Source organism: Trachypithecus francoisi, unplaced genomic scaffold (genome assembly GCF_009764315.1).
Source record: "Trachypithecus francoisi isolate TF-2019V2 unplaced genomic scaffold, Tfra_2.0 Lachesis_group7, whole genome shotgun sequence".
In the NCBI taxonomy this organism is placed as follows: domain Eukaryota; kingdom Metazoa; phylum Chordata; class Mammalia; order Primates; family Cercopithecidae; genus Trachypithecus; species Trachypithecus francoisi.
This window is the reverse complement of record NW_022681472.1, coordinates 41,053,678-41,070,091: the sequence shown is the minus strand read 5'-3', so window position 1 is coordinate 41,070,091 and position 16,414 is coordinate 41,053,678. Positions and strand designations below refer to the sequence as shown.

Below are 16,414 nucleotides of genomic sequence, written 5' to 3'. Positions count from 1 at the left end.
TATGGCCACAGTTGTTCGCCCTGAACTTAAAAATAAATTAACAAGCCTGGGCTATATTGAAGGTGAAGAGGATATGATTTAAAAATAAGATTTAAAGGGAATCAACCATTTAGAAATTTATTTAGAATATAACACAAGCAAAGTGCATAAAATGATTTACCAGTTCTTGCAAATGCTCATTTTAAAGCAAAAGCCCTGTGTACAAACGGGTGCAGAACACTGTGGCACAAAGTCCATATTTGGCTTCCTCAGCCTGCAATGTGAGAAATTCCTTTTACCATAATAATATTAGGGAGGCTCTGTCCAGCCAAGCAGGGTTCACTTTCTTAAGTCATAGAGGTTTATCATATCAGACAAAGTTCAGAATCATTTAATCTCACCTTTCATCATCCATTATGGTAGAGACGGAGCTGCCTACTTCTAGATTTATGTGCCTGTAATTTTTTCATGTTGTTCTGAAATGAAGCGTCTGTTAAGTTTACTCCCCAGATAATCCTTTGTTTCTGGAAGTTCATAGAAGCTACCCTTTGTCATCACTAATGTAATATCGTCTAACAAGCAGGTCCTATAACTCAATTCTGAGATTCCCTCACCCTTTTATATACCGGTGATGCCATAACTAATTACTCTGCTTCATATAGGTCAGCTGTATCTCCAACCAGGGCCTGAGGCCTCCTCTTAAGCCCCTGCCCCATCTGACCCCCCACATCCCCATCTCATCCTGGACCTCTTGCCCACAGAGGGAGAGCAGATGGCTACCTCCAGAGCCAAGCGGCAGCTGTTGCTGCCAGTACCGTCTAGAAGCTGAGCACGCATACCCACACCCACCCTCAGCACCTTTCTCTCCACATGCCCCTCGGCTGGCACTGCAGGGTGGATAATGCTCAAGTTAATTTGATACTCCCAGCCCTGTCAGAGTTTATGAGCTATTAAAAATTGAAACTTATTTATTCTCCAGTTAGGTTTCACATTTCTGGTACTAAGACGAGGTCACGTCTTAGGAAAAGAAATGGTATCTCTTTCCTGAAAATAGTGTAGTAAGATTCTGGCACCTTTTCCAGCATGAAATTTTTAATAGCTAATAGCTCAGTGTGTATTACAGTGTAGCTTGATTAAAAACACTGTTACTCTAGCTCCAGATGGTTTTTATTTTGGATGTGCTCAAAGTGTTTTTTCACCACATCACTAATGTTCTGTAGAAATAAATTAACAAAATCAATTCACTGGCTTATTCATTCCAATATTTAACAAAATATTTTGATTTTCTACTGAAGAGAATGGAAGAGTCCTAGGATTGATAAAATTCGGACTCTGATTTTGAGAGTCTTACTACCTACCTGGTGGAGAGACAAGTGTACACATAAATATAACCAAGGTTTGAATGTGATTGCTGTCATAAGAAAGATGTAAAACAAACTCTAAGGCAACGCAAAAATGAAAGACTTTATTCAAGAAATACCTATCATTTGAGATGTACTTTTAACGATAGGTTAGATTTTCACAAGTGGATATGTGTATTTGGGACAAGAGTTGGGCATTTCACATTAAAAAGCAGCACATCGCGAAGTCTGAAGGTAAAGAGAGACACAGAATAAACTTGGGGATAATAGCCAGGTGCAGTGGCTCACGCCTGTAACTCCAGCATTTTGGGAGGCCAAGGTGGGCAGATCACTTGAGCCCAGGAGCTCAAGACCAGCCTGGGCAACATGGTGAGACCCTGTCTCTATTTAAAAAAAAGAAAAGAAAAGAAAGAAAAGGAAAAGAAAGGAAAGAAAAGAAATTTGGGTACAACATATAGTTCTGCTTTACTGAAAAAGAAAAAGGAAACTATTGAAATAAAAATCTGGAAAAGTAGATCTGAGGCCCTTGCCTGCTAGGTGGTAGTATTTGCCTTTTATGCAAAGCAGCGGGAAGCTGTTGAAAATTCCCTGACCATGAATGAGCTGACTGGAAAAGGGCTTCAGGGCTATCATTCTTGCAGTAGGTCTTTAGCTGGATATGAGAGAGCAAAGGCTTAGGCAATGAGGTCAGTTACGATGTGATTTGATGTCAGCAGGTGAGAGGCAATGGTGATGAAAGGGGAAGGAAAGAACACCAGAGGGGTTGTGAAGATAGAATTGGCAGCATTTACCATGAGAGCCTAAGGAAAGGGAAGGAGACACAGATAACACCAAGCCGGTGGGCTTGGACCCTTACCTTTGATAAGGATGGCAACAGTAACCAACACACTGGAGGCAGGAGGGGAACAATCTCCAATTCATTTGGAGGCAGGAAGAGCTCAGAGTGTGGGCAAGTCACTCAGGGGGTGCTCCCTTTAGCAGAAAGGCTGTGTAGCTGAGGGTTTAGTTAAAGGACTGACATTTTCACAGATATGCCTTGAAAGTATGTAAATCTGTATTTCTTAAATGGTTAGCAAGCAGAGCCCTCAACAGCATTTATCACCTGCATGAACAGATTTATTGTGCTATGCTCCTGTGAATGGTATTCCAGGGATTGGAAAGATGCAGGCAAAATTTTGTCTTAAAATTAACTCTTAAAGAATTGGAGTTTCTCTCATTAGTAGTAAAAGCAACAAGGGGTTGCCTGAAGCAAAAGTGTTGAGAAAGAAACAAGTTCCCTTTACTTTTTCCTTAAATTATAAGTGAATGGATTGCCACAAAACAGCAACCATGATGACTAAGCAAACCTATTTAGACCTAACAGCCTTTATAAAATAAAACTTACAGCACCCTGACTTGCTTTAGTGCTATCGTGCCACAAGGGAATTGAAGGTAAGCAGTCCACATAAATGACTATATTGATAATCATTCTGCCAAACCACACATCTTTAGATCTTTTTAATTGCTTCTTCTCATGTATCTATTGCTAATATCAGCATTGATATTTTCATCAAAACAATATATGATAAGTTAACTGCCTAAAAATTTCAAAAGAATCAATAGAATAAATGGATGACCAATTAGAACTCTTTTCTGCTACATCAACTATAGCCAATTGAATGATATCCATCAATATCCAGAGAATGATATGCTTTAGTAATGAAACTATTTGTACATTATATTATTTCAGCCATCACTAACTCCCCTTGCTCTCCCCCTCACCACAATTATACTCCCAATTTTGCTTTTTAGAAAGCAAAAGCCCTGAATCTTTTTCAGCCCTCAGTGAGGCTAATTTCCTTGAATCCCACCCCCTCAAAATATGCCAATTCAATTACATCCAGGGTCGAAAATCATCTTTTATTTCCCGTTTGGCCTGTTTCCTCCTCAGTACCCCAGCCACCACCACCTCCAAACTCCACCATCACTAAATGAGTCCTTGAGAAATTTCCCCCTGCTTCCTACCTGTAGTAGGCTAAATAATTGACCCCAACGATTTAATCCCCAGAATCTTTGAAAACGTTGTCTTACACAACACAAGGGACTTCACAGATGTGATTAAATGAAGGATCCTGAGATGGGAGATTATTCTGATTCATCTAGATGGGCTTGATACAATCACAAAGATTCTTATAAGAAGGAGGAAGAAAAGAGGAGGGAGAGAAGATTTTATACTGCTCGCTTTGGGGATGGAGAAGGGCTCATAAGCCAAGGAATGTAGGAGGCTTATAGAAACTGGAAAAGACAACAAAACAAATTCTCCCCTAGAGCCTGCAGAAGGAATGCAACCCTGCCAACTCCTTGATTTTAGCCCCAAAAATGTATTTTGGATTTCTGACCTCTAGAAGTATCAGGAGAATAAATTTGTGTTGTAAGAGGCTAAAATTTTGGTGATTTGTTTCGGCAGCAGTAGAAAACTACTATATTACCTCTCTGTATGGTCTGCCATAAACTCAATACCATAAAGATGTGGATTGCCTGCCCACAGAAGGTAACTTGCATGATCAACGTGTACCTTCAGATGATAGTAGCTGGTAAATTGGTGCTAATAGCACTGGTTCAGTGAAGAAAGGATGAGGTGCAATCCAAACGGAGCTTCCACATAGTAAGTAAGCCCCACTGAGTGTTAGACATCAAGCTCGATACTTCACATCTGTTATCTTTCTGTTTTTTTTTTTTTTTAGACAGTCTTGCTCTGTCACCTAGAGAGCATCTCACATTGCACCCAGGGAATGCAGTGGTGTGATCTCGGCTCACTGCAACCTCTGCCTCCTGGGTTCAAGCGATTCTCCTGTCTCAGCCTCCCGAGTAGCTGGGATTAAAGGTGCCTGCCACCATGCCCAGCTAACTTATGTATTTTTAGTAGAGACAGGGTTTCGTCATATTAGCCAGGCTGGTCTCAAACTCCTGGCCTCAAGCAATCATCCTGCTTCGGCCTCCCAAAGTGCTGAGATTACAGGTGTGAGCCATGGTGCCTGGCCACATCTGATATCTCTTTAACATTTTCTTCTTTATTATCTCTTTAAACATCTTTGACACATACAGTGCTTATCTTCTTGGGTATCTGGTGGTCTTCATGAACTCATTATTTGATGATTTGGGGGAGTCCTAGATTCCTAAACTGGACAATCTTTCCTTAAAGAGATCAGTAGCCAGTGGTCATCAGCAACCATGAATCAGTTCAGCTCCCCAAGGAGAAGAGTCACAGATTCAGATTTCCCATCCCAGTGACCTAAGCCTCAGAGTTATTATTGGCATCCACTCTCAGGATGGGACAACATGTGCCTCTAAGGCCCAGCTCCCAGTTTCGGGGGTTTTGCTTTGTGTTTAGAGGGAAAAGGTGCATTTCCTGAAGGTATCAATTACTTCTTGCAGAACCCATATTCTCTCCAAGAGTGTGGTCTCCCCAGGGCCTGGTGGCTCTGCAAGAGAAATGGTGATGGCAGGTGGTGGTGCAAAAAGAGATGATTTAAATTATGTTTAGGAGGAAGAAGCTATTAAACCTGCTGCTGATTTGATCAATAGATTTTGTGAAAGGAAATATTCAAAGAGGACTCCTAGGTTTCTTCCTTAAGAAATAGGGATGGTATAATGCCATTTACAGTTACCGGAGATGAGAAACAAGAGTTATGCCTGTATCATTTTAAATTATTTATTTATTTATTTAGAGACAAGGGGTGTTGCCCAGACTGTAGTGCAGTGCTGCGAACACAGCTCACTGCAGCTTCGACCTCCCAGGCTCAAGCAATCCTTCTGCCTCAGTCCCCCAAGTAACTGGGACTACAGGCACGTACCACCATGACTGGCTAATTTTTGTGTTTTTTAGTAGAGATGGGGTTTTGCCATGTCGCCCAGGCTGGTCTCAAATTCCTGAGTTCAAGTAATACTCCTGCCTTGGCCTCCCAAAGTGCTGGAATTACGGGCCTGAGCCACTGCGCCCAGCCAACGCTTGTATCATTTTCTAAAAAGTCTTTACTGTTGAGTCCCCAGGCCATTTTGAATTTTTTTTTACCTTTTAGATTGACAAGGAAAGGTCAGCAGTGTCGTTAGTTTACATGTAGGCCTACTTTCAGGGAAAACCGGTATTTCATCTTCTTATAAACAAAATTTGGCTGGCTTGATTTTTCTATTTAAGATATGAAAAATTACTAAGTATTTCAAGCAAGTTAGGGTTAGAGGAGGTAAAAGGCTAAAAAATCTCATATTTTGTCTCTCTAGAAGGATTTATGGAGGAAGGGCTATGGGATTTGTTCCCAAAGACTGGCTAACAAAGATTCAATGGGACTTGAATCCTTCTTTCTATATGTTCATAGCTTGCTTTTTCAGTATCTTCTTTTTAAACAAGTGCTACAACTAGAAAACATAATTTGTCTGGAACATCAGCACATATTCTCCATGTTCTTCCAGGCAATTTAGTCTCCTTATTGGTAAATCATACACAATACCAGTAAGTGGGTTTTACGCCCTGGGACTCAGGTTTCAGGGTATCTGGATGTCCCAGGGTATATCAAAGAGGCCAGTGCACAGAGATAAGATACATGCCCACATTTTTAGGGGCATTAGTGGAATAAGCCTTTGTTATAACCCCTACCAAGTTATCAACAATATGTGAAAGACTGTTGCAAGCAGCTGCTTCTGGGCTCTTGTACAAACAAAGGTAAATAGAAGATAACCATTGATGAAACTGGTTGTTTGTTTCTCCAGCTGCCCCATCCTGCCTCACATCATTTCCATGCAGGGCTTCCTTTTCATTCGAGGTTTAGTGTCTCTTCTTCCAAACGCTCTCTACCAATTAACACAAGAAAGGTCCTGATATCATCATTTACGAGTGGTTGAATCTTATTTTTCATCTGTTAGCAATTCCAGGTCTTTCTATTTTTAAGAGTTACTTGAATTTCCCTAGGACTCATCCACCGGATGAAGTCACTGACTCATAGATCTGGCCTGCAGGAAAAGATTCTCCCCATACTCCACTCCAATCAAAACCCACCATGTTAATTCCTGGATGTTTCATATGCTCAGAAACAAGTCTGTTCATGTTCTTCCATCTGGCCTTCCTGTTATGGCCTTTCTTGCCTCAAAAGCTATTTTTAAAAGGCACTTCCTCTCTTCCTTGGCTTCTGAAAACCATTAAGAGAATGTGGCTTTGCTGAGTAGGGTACAGTGTGTGGGTGCCTTCCCAACTGCACAACATCAAGGTACAAAGTGACACTTCATTCTTCCAGTTCTTATTGTGTTCAAGGTCCTATGTTGTACTTGGTGAACTAATGGGCTAAAATTTTTACAAATTGCCACCTAAGCCTTCGCACAACTTTGCTTTGGCCTTTGATCTCATCAAAATCACCTTGAAAACAGTTCCTTTTGTTTCTACCTGCCATATTTGCTTCATTTAAAAATAATAATAAATTATTGATACCATTAAAGCTTTAATCTAGATTTCCCATTTTCTTTCTTTATTTTTTTCTTCCTGGAGGTAACTGTGATCACCTGAACAGGTAGTTACTTTTCTCAAGTGTATTGTTCATGTGATTGCTACCTAGTATGAATTTGTAAGTTACATGTTGCATTGCTATGCATATTTTTAAACATTATAAAATTGGTATTGTGCTATATACATTGTTCTCTAACTTTTCTTGATTATGTTTTTGAGAATTATGTATGTTGAGCATATAGTTCTGTTTATACTCTACTGTATAACAATGCCACAATGTACTTGTCTGTTCTCCTGTTGGCTGATATGTAAGTGGTTTCTAGTTTTTAGCTACTGATGACTATGCTTCAATAAGCATTTTTCCTTTTAAATGGATTTGAAGCAATAGTAAGTATGGAAAACTTATTAGGTTGATACAAACGTAATTATGTTTTTTGCCATTGAAAGTAATGGCAAAAACCACAATTATCCTTGTACACCAACCAGATAGAATAAGCATGTGTTGTTCTTCAGAGCTCATCCTTAGTTGTGGTTGTCACAGAGGGTCATCTACAATTTGAGAGGAGTAGTAAGAAGAAAAAGTTGCTTTCCTGGAATATCGCTTTCTTTCCTTTTATCTTCTCCCTAACTCTAATACAACTTTTCACCTCCTCTCTTTCTGCCACCAAAACTCTCATATATTGCCAACCTAGAGCCCATCCAGATCTTATATTGGCAATAGCTTGCTTTTGGAATTAGGAAGACCTAAATTAAAATGCTGCCTCTATGTCTGTGAAAGTTCAAACAAAGCTATCTAGATCATTTATACTTCATTTTTTCATCTGTAAAAATTTGAGTGATATTAATGACATTATAATGTTATTGTGAGAATTAAGAGATATCTGGGAACTTATGGTGGACTGCACTCTTCCCATTGAAAGATGATGTATATCTCCTCGTCTTGAATTTGGGGGCAGAGCAGGGTGAAGGGGTCTGTGATTAAGGGCCTCTCCAAGTAATTGCTCCAGCAGAGTAATCAGCTTTCTAAACAGATGCTCAGGCTTCCCAGAGAGTGTTCCTAAAGAAGGGAAGTAGAAGTTGCCAGTCTGATAAGGCCTAAGCCTGGGCACTGGCCTCTGGTCTTTTCCATCACATTCCATTACTCAAAGCAACGAAAGATATCTGGAATAGCCTCCTAACTGATCTTTTCAGTAATAAGTCTTCCCTTCCTTCAAACCTGTTCATTTCCATCGTATTTAACATACAGTAATTTGACATGTGTAAGGTTCTGAATAATTGTTTTCCTTCCTAAACCATCTCACACTACCTTCGCCTGCTCACTATGCCTCGGCTCTGTTTCAGGTTTTTTGCATATAGCAGACCACCCCAAAACTCAGTGGCTTAGAGTGACAACTTTTTTTTTTCTTCTCACTGTTACAGGGTGGATGGGTGGATCTTTCTATTGGTTTTGCCTGGACTTATTCACTGAGCAAATTTCAGCTGGGTGACTGAATTTTAGCTGGGACAGCTGGAACGTCAGCACCTTACACTCCAAGTGGTATTTCCTCTTGAAGGAGACCACACCAGGCAGGACTTTCTCACGTGGCTCATCTGTGTTCTAAAAAAGCACTTATCAAGCCTTCGCTTCTGTTGTTTGCTGATGTCCCATTGGCCAAATAAGTCATGTGGCCATGCCCTGAATCAGTATGGTAGGGGACTACATAAGGGATACCAGGAGGCAGGATTCATTGGAGGCCATTATCATTAACAAGACCCAAATGCCTTGTTTTATTTCATAGAATGCATCTAGCTTTTTTTTTTTTTGCTTTAAGGTCTTTGCATAGTCTTCCTTTTAATCATTCAACAAATATTTAGGCACCATCAGACACTGGACAAAATGTTCAGAGTTCTCAAGAATCTTTCTAAAGAGGGCAAGCATGTAATAAATACATGCAAAACTAGAAAAGATAATTTCAGATGGTTATAAAAGCTCTGAAAAAATAAACTGGGATAATGGGGAGAAAGTGACTGGCGAAAGTGGAGAGTGAAATGCAGTTTAGCGAGCTCAAGAAGGCCTTCTGAGGGGATGGCACTCCATCTGAAAGCTGGTGATGAGAAGGCACAGCAGCGAGGTGTCACAGAGGAGGAGTGTTCTGGTCACACCTCAGCCTCGGTCATGGCTGTCCTATCTCCTCTTGCTTTCCTCTTTGTAAGTAGCCCATTCCTGCCCTTACCACTGCTCACCAAGTTTATCCCTTTAGAAAATTCACCACAATTTTGGGTGATTTGCTGTTGCTCCTTATTTAAGTCCCTCTTAAACTATAATGCTAATGAAGATAGAGTTGTTTCTGTATGTTTGTTGGATATTTTCATAGATCTATGCTTCGTTGACATTCAAAAACAATTGCTGAATGAATAAATAAATGAATTAACATAGTCACTGGCGCAGGTTGAATGCATGACCACAGATGCTCAGGGTGAGACAGGTTCCTATGTCCAATTCCACATGGGCCCAGACTACATTTGCCCATTTCTCAGTTGGGACCAACCCACTGTGCAAGTTCTTTCTACTTTCCTGGGGGTTTCATTTCAGGGGCTCTTAGGACTCTTTGGAACTTCCCTGACTCTGAGCTGAGGTCAGTTGCTATCCTGTCCAGCCTAATAGGTTTCAATAGATGTTAAGTCCCAGAGACAAAGCTTTGCGGCCTTGCCCCTTTTCTCTTTAGGAAGTCTGCTGGGATTCATATACAAAATTTCTACCCCTTTTCCCTGCTACTTTCAAATTTGAAATAATAAAAAAAGATTTTATTCAATTTCATTAGATACTACCTCTCATGAACAATGATAGCAGCTATCAATCATACTGTAAGTACCAGGTAACTAGACACCTGGCCTATATTATCATTAACCCTCACCACAATCCTGCAAGGTAGGATTCTTTTCCCCATTTTCAGATAAGGAAACAGAGGCCTATAGAGGTGAAGTAATTTCCACAATAAATCCGAGGAGTAAAAGGTAGATCAGGTGTTTAGGCCTACTTGAGTCCATATCTGATGATCTTCCTACCAGACACGTTGCCTTTGTGTTGACCTGCTCCACACTGGGGATAAAAATACAGCTCCACTGTCTCTTATCTCCAGCTCTGAAATCCAAAAATTTCTGAAAACCAAAAGTGTTCCTGAAAACATATGACCTGATTTGACCTGAACTCATCTGTGGGCCTAACCTAACCTGACACAAAGCTATTTATAGTCTTTATTTATTGCATGTACCATGACTTTTCATACATTTGCTCCAAATATAGTAATGTGTTCAATTACAAGGTGCTCCCCCAGACCCTGATAAGGGCATTCATATATAGTATTTGTGTTACATTGCTTTCAAAAAAATCTGAGAAATTCTGAATTCTGAAACATATGTGGCCCCAGGGTTTTCAGGTGTGCAACTGGGATTCTGTAATAATAAATTATGTTTGTGAATGGTTTTAGAGCTCACAAAGTTTTTAAGGGTTGAGGAAATTTTATTTTGTTTTCCTCTAGTACACAAAGAAGAATTTAGGAGATTTATCTGTGCCTTATTTTCTTACTCTTCTATAAAGCAGTTTTATTCCTGATTTCAGGCTATTAATCATACTTGATCCCAACAGAAGTTTTGAGTTATTTCTTCTTGCAGAAAGACATTTAGTTTTAAGATTAAGTAAAAATAAAAAAAAAAAGGAAAGCACTTTTCAGAAGCATTGGTATTCACTCAGTTAAACTAACTTAAAATTTTTAATTTCCTAAAATAATGGCTTAGAATAACACTAAAGTGAATATACTAAATGGATCCAACCATTAAAACGTATTCTAAAAATAGTGAATAAATATTTTTAAATGTAAGAAAATAATTATAACAAGACTACCTTGCATTTATCAATTTGCAATTTATAAAACATTTTCACCTACCTGATCTCATATATAATAATAATTATTATTATCATTATAGGAAAGTTGCCATTCACTGAGTGCTATCTTTACATGAAACACTTTATATACACTATTTACTCATCCTCACAACTGTGTAAGGTTATTATTATTTCTACTTCACAAACAAGAAAACTAAAGTTCAATGAGGCTAACACATTTGCTTCCAATTGCGCAAATAGAAGGTTAGAGTGAGTACATGAGAAAAGCTGTGTGTAGAAAGCATTTTCTTTTTGGTATTTTATTCTTACCAACATATGACAACATTCAATGTGTTTTTAATCTCAAGGTTCCTGATTGTCATGGAAAAAACTCTTGGACTGGAGGCACAAAAAGTGGGATCAAATATCAACACTGCCACCCTGACATGGGACTTCTGGCAAGTGACAAAATATTTCAACTTCAATCTCCTCATTTGTGAAATGAAGGACATTATATTCAGTCCACATGTTTTCATAGGAGTTATGTCAAATACTAGAAGGATTAAATGCTAGTAAAGGAAGCCAAGAAAGTCATGGCAGGCTGAGGTTCTTGATCTTCTTTCTTTTCTTTTCTTTTCTTTTCTTTTTTTTTTTTTTTTTTTGAGACGGAGTCTCGCTCTGCCGCCCAGACTGGAGCGCAGTGGCTGGATCTCAGCTCACTGCAAGCTCCGCCTCCGGGGTTTATGCCATTCTCCTGCCTCAGCCTCCCGAGTAGCTGGGACTACAGGCGCCCGCCACCTCGCTCGGCTAGTTTTTTGTATTTTTTAGTAGAGACGGGGTTTCACCGTGTTAGCCAGGATGGTCTCGATCTCCTGACCTCGTGATCCGCCCGTCTCGGCCTCCCAAGGTTCTTGATCTTTCAATAAGAAGAAAAGAAAACTAGACCTGCAATTTATCACTGATCAAAATGGCTTGGTTCACACAGTAAGCTTAGCTTCAAGTTACATTAAAACAAAATAAATAAAATACACTTAATCACTTTTTTAAAATAAAAAGTATATACTTTTAAAAGTGAAAATTTAAACTTGGGCCAGACATGGTGGCTCATGCCTATAATGCCCCTACTTGAGAGGCCGAGACAAGAGGATCCCTGGAGCCCAGGAGTTCAAGACCAGCCTGAGCAACATAGCAAGACTCTGTCTCTACTAAAAGAAAACAAAAGGTAACTAGACAGTGGTGTGTACCTGTAGTCCCAGCTGCTCAGGAGGCTGAGGCAGGAGGATCACTAGTGCCCAGGACCTGGGTGCTGCAGTGGTCGTGCCACTGCACTCCAATCTGGGTGACAGAGCAAGACCTTGTCTTTTAAAAATTTGTTTTTAATTCTTAAATAAAAAAATAAGTGCACAGGTATGTTTGGTTGCTTTCTCACTAAGCTTTAAAGTTTCTTTCTTTGTATATTCATCTTCATATTTCAGTTAGAGAAGAGCAATTTCGGGGTGATGTTTCTCAGTGTTCGTGTGTACCAGTTCTTCCTTTGCAGCTACAGTTTTTCATGCACAGTAATCAGTGATCTCAGTGCCCTGATTTGCTGCATTTCTCTCAGCCTCTGGTCCAAGCAGTCACTTGAGCCTGAATTCAACTAGTGGCCTGTATCAGGCCATAAAACAGGGTGAGATAAGAGGGTCCTGTAATAGAAGCTGGGCTGAGCTGGCAGGAAGGGAATGGGCAGAGCAGGGGCATGCAGAGCAGGGGCATCCTGACACAGGCAGCAGTCAGTGGCTATGATATAAGACCAACCACAGATGAAAGGCAAGGTCACAGTCTAGGTTGGAAGACTGGGGCTAAGGTCCAGGGAGCTGAGTTGCTCCGGATGGCACAGGACAGAATGGAAAGCAGACATACAGGTATAGGTTGGACATTCAAGCTAACCTAAATCTAGCTTCCAGAAAAGACAGGTTCACACAAGTCTATTCCAGGACGTAACTAAGGTATGCTCCGTTGGTTTTAAGACTGTGCTCACAAAACTTGTTTTCTCTCTTTACATCAAACACAAAAGCTATCCTGGAGAGCTACTTACAAGGACAATGAGACTGCTCCTGCCTCCCCACCACCACACACTCCCTTCAATCAGAAGCTGGTTCGCCACCTTGAAAGATCTCTCTTCTCTGTTGTCTCAATGACTTCCACTGGTGACTCCACCTTGAATCTGCTGTCAATCATGTAAAAGTCATCCTTGTTCTATAAGCTATTTGCTTTCCTTTACTTTGTATATATGTGAGGAAACAGGTATTTTTTTAAAGAGTTCTAAAAACAGATCATCCCAACAAGATTTTGTCTTAGCACTTTTTCTGGAAGCAAGAATGGACTTCTCCGCTAAAAAGTGGTACTCCGGGGTGTATCTAAGAAATGAATTTCCTTCCATTCAACTTTCCCTTTAAAGAAAGCTGTCACCTTTGCCTCTCTTTATATACATTTTTCCTTATGTTAAAAAAAAAAAAGAAAAAAAGAAAGAAAGAAAAATGGGCCAGGCACACTAGGTCACGCCTATAATCCCAGCACTTTGGGAGGCTGAGGTGGGCGGATCACTTGAGGTCAGGAGTTTGATACTAGCCTGGCCAACATGGTGAAACCCCGTCCCTACTAAAAATACAAAAAAAAAAAATTAGCTGAGCGTGGCACAGGCCTGTAATCCCAGATACTCGGGAGGCTGAGCTGTGAAGATCTCTTGAACCAGGGAGGCATAGGTTGCAGTGAGCTGAGATCCACGTCACTGCACTCCAGCCTAGGTGACAGAGTGAGACTCTGTCTCAAAAAATGAAAAGAAAAAAAAAAGTATGTATTACCTTTCCCTCCCTGTCAGGATAGTTATTAGAATCTAAGTAGTGAGAAGTCATTGAGAAGAACAAAAATCTATGTATTTATTTGCAAGGTGTTTATATTACTAGACCCCTTTTCCTGTATCTAGTAGCAGTTCTCTCCATATACAAGGAAATGTACCATTCATTTCAGCACTGTTCATAACAATGAGAAATAACCTAAATGTCCATTGACTGAGGAATGGCTAAATAAACAATGGCAATCCTGGCCGGGCGCGGTGGCTCAAGCCTGTAATCCCAGCACTTTGGGAGGCCGAGACGGGCGGATCACGAGGTCAGGAGATCGAGACCATCCTGGCTAACACGGTGAAACCCCGTCTCTACTAAAAATACAAAAACTAGCCGGGCGAGATGGCGGGCGCCTGTAGTCCCAGCTACTCGGGAGGCTGAGGCAGGAAAATGGCGTAAACCCAGGAGGCGGAGCTTGCAGTGAGCTGAGATCCGGCCACAGCACTCCAGTCTGGGCGACAGAGCGAGACTCCGTCTCAAAAAAAAAAAAAAAAAAAAAAATGGCAATCCATAAAACAGAACATTGCAAAGCCAAAAAAAAAAAAAAATACTCTTTGTATGATGGCCAAATTCCAAGATAATGGGTTAAGGAGAAAAAGTAAAACAAAATATGTAAAACAAAAAGAAAAATAAAATTACTCTTTGTATAGTAATAGGGCCAAATTCTAATGTATAAGAGGAAAATGTAAGGGACAAAAAAAGTGTATACAGTGTGTATTATTTGTATTTTTTTCAAAAGAGCAAAATGATACATGCAGTTATACCCATGTATATGCATCCAATATCTCTTTAAATGTATGAAATAAATTGATAACTTTGGTTTTCTCTGGAATGGAAAATAGGAGATTTTTTGAATTTTGTACCCTTTTATACCTTTGAATTTGAAACCACATGAACATAGTACCCGTCCAACAAAATTAAATTAAGATCATAAATAAAAATATCCCTGGGTGGTTTTTCACAATGTGTGAGAAACTCAAGATGCAAATACTACCCAAGTGAGCTGAGTTGCAAGTCTATAGCCTCATGTTAGTTATTCGTGTGGCACAAGATTAATGGCTCATGTTCTTCTTGCTTTCACTTTTCTCCCATTTAAGCCAGATATTTCTGCTCAAATTTTTGACCACTGGAGAGCACACAGTGACCTTTGTTTCTGGCTCAAAACAGCCTGTACTCTCCCCTCTGGGTCTTGGGTGCCTCAGCAGTATTCTTCCCAGGCCTAAACTCTCAGCCTGTGGTCTAAGCAGTCACTTGAGCCTGAATTCAACTAGTGGTCAGCATCAGACCATGGAACAGAATGGTGTAAGAGGTCCTGGATTAGAAGCTAGGCTGAGTTTGTGACCAGTCTGTCCAACTTGGCAAAACCCCGTCTCTACTAAAAATACAAAAATTAGCCAAGCATGGTGGCACATGCCTGTAGTCCCAGCTACTTGGAGGCTGAAGCACGAGAATCGCTTGAATCTGGGAGGCAGAGGCTGCAGTGAGCTGAGATCACACCACAGCACTCCAGCCTGGGCAACAGAGTGAGACTATGTCTCAAATAAAAAAAAAAAAAATGGAGCTGGGGGCTGAGCCAGCAGGAAGGCGATGGGCAGAGCAGGGGCATGCATCCTGACACAGGCAGCAGTCGGTGGCTATGATATAAGACCAACCACAGGTCAAAGGCAAGGTCACAGTCCAGACTGGAAACCTGCGGCTAAGGTCCAGAGAGCTGAGTTGCTCCAGATGGTACAGGACAGAATGGAAAGCAGGCATACAGGTATTGGTTGGACATTCAAGCTAACCTAAATCTAGCTTCCAGAAAAGACAGGTTCACACATGTCTATTCAGGATGTAACTAAGCTATGCCCCCTCAAATGGTTTTAAGCACTTTTCCTGCTGAGGATGTAGAGAGAGGGAGCCAGGACACTGCAAGCACCACTTGTAACATGTAGCGAGGCCAAATGTGATTCTCTCCCCTCCCACACTCAGAGCTGTCTAGCCCATATTTTACACCCTAAGAAGCCATGGGTCATTGAGTTCAAAACACACTTTCTCCATCCACCCCATGAGGTTAGGTTGAATGATTTGGGTGCAGACCTGGTGTTTAACGAGACAGGTTGGTGACATTAATGGTAATATGTAACTATGAGTTACAAAATCAACCCATCGCTAATTTCAACAACCAGAAGTTGTGGTGCCTGAGACAGTGTCCAGCTGCCATGGTACCATTTGTTTTGTTCCTTGTTCATATTATGATGAGGGGATTAAGTTGTGTTCAAATTAGCTTCTTCTAGACACTGCAGTTCAAGTCTTTCGTCAGTAGCTGCATTTTAATCCTACTGAGTTTAATAACAATACTAAAAATCTTTATGGTATGTCATTTAATCATCGACCTTTGCATGACTTCAACAGCAGCCTTACAAGTAACAAAGAATAAAGCCTGTGCTTGCCTCTAGGTTTTCTGCAGAGGTAGTGAAAAGAACTGGATTTTCAAGTTCACTTTGGAAGAGGCAAGTAGGAAGGAGACTGAAAGCTGCTCGTAAATCAGTAAATCAGTTGCTTTAGGCAGGACACCTGCCCTGTCAGTCTCAGCTACATCCAAATGGAAAAATGGGTGATCTAGGATTACCCTCAGGCAATGCCAATGGCCAAGGCACTAAAAGGTCACATCTATTATTGCTGGCATTTCTCTCCCCACTGAGCTGTTTTTTGAGTGGATGTCATACTCATCTCATACAGAAGGCATGTCCATCATGCTAGGGCAGTGCTGTCAATATTGGATCTAATAAAATAAACCCTATTTTTCTTTTCCGCAAACTTCATTATACCTTATACCTAGCTGCTGCTAAAAGATGATTCCTTTTTTCCTTACCAC

The 16,414-nt window shown here is 40.6% G+C and overlaps 1 protein-coding gene across 6 annotated transcripts in view; it reads left to right on the top strand.

Moving 5' to 3' along the window:
- Nucleotides 1–16,414, top strand: part of CA1 (carbonic anhydrase 1) — a 50,441-nt gene that overhangs the window by 11,297 nt on the left and 22,730 nt on the right. Inside the window, exon 2 of one of the 6 annotated variants that reach the window (XM_033203520.1) lies at nt 11,041–11,130. The exons of the other annotated variants lie outside the window; for them this stretch is intronic. The gene's annotated coding sequence lies outside the window, so the exon portion shown is untranslated. The remainder of the gene's footprint in view (nt 1–11,040; nt 11,131–16,414) is intronic. 6 annotated transcript variants of the gene reach the window in all.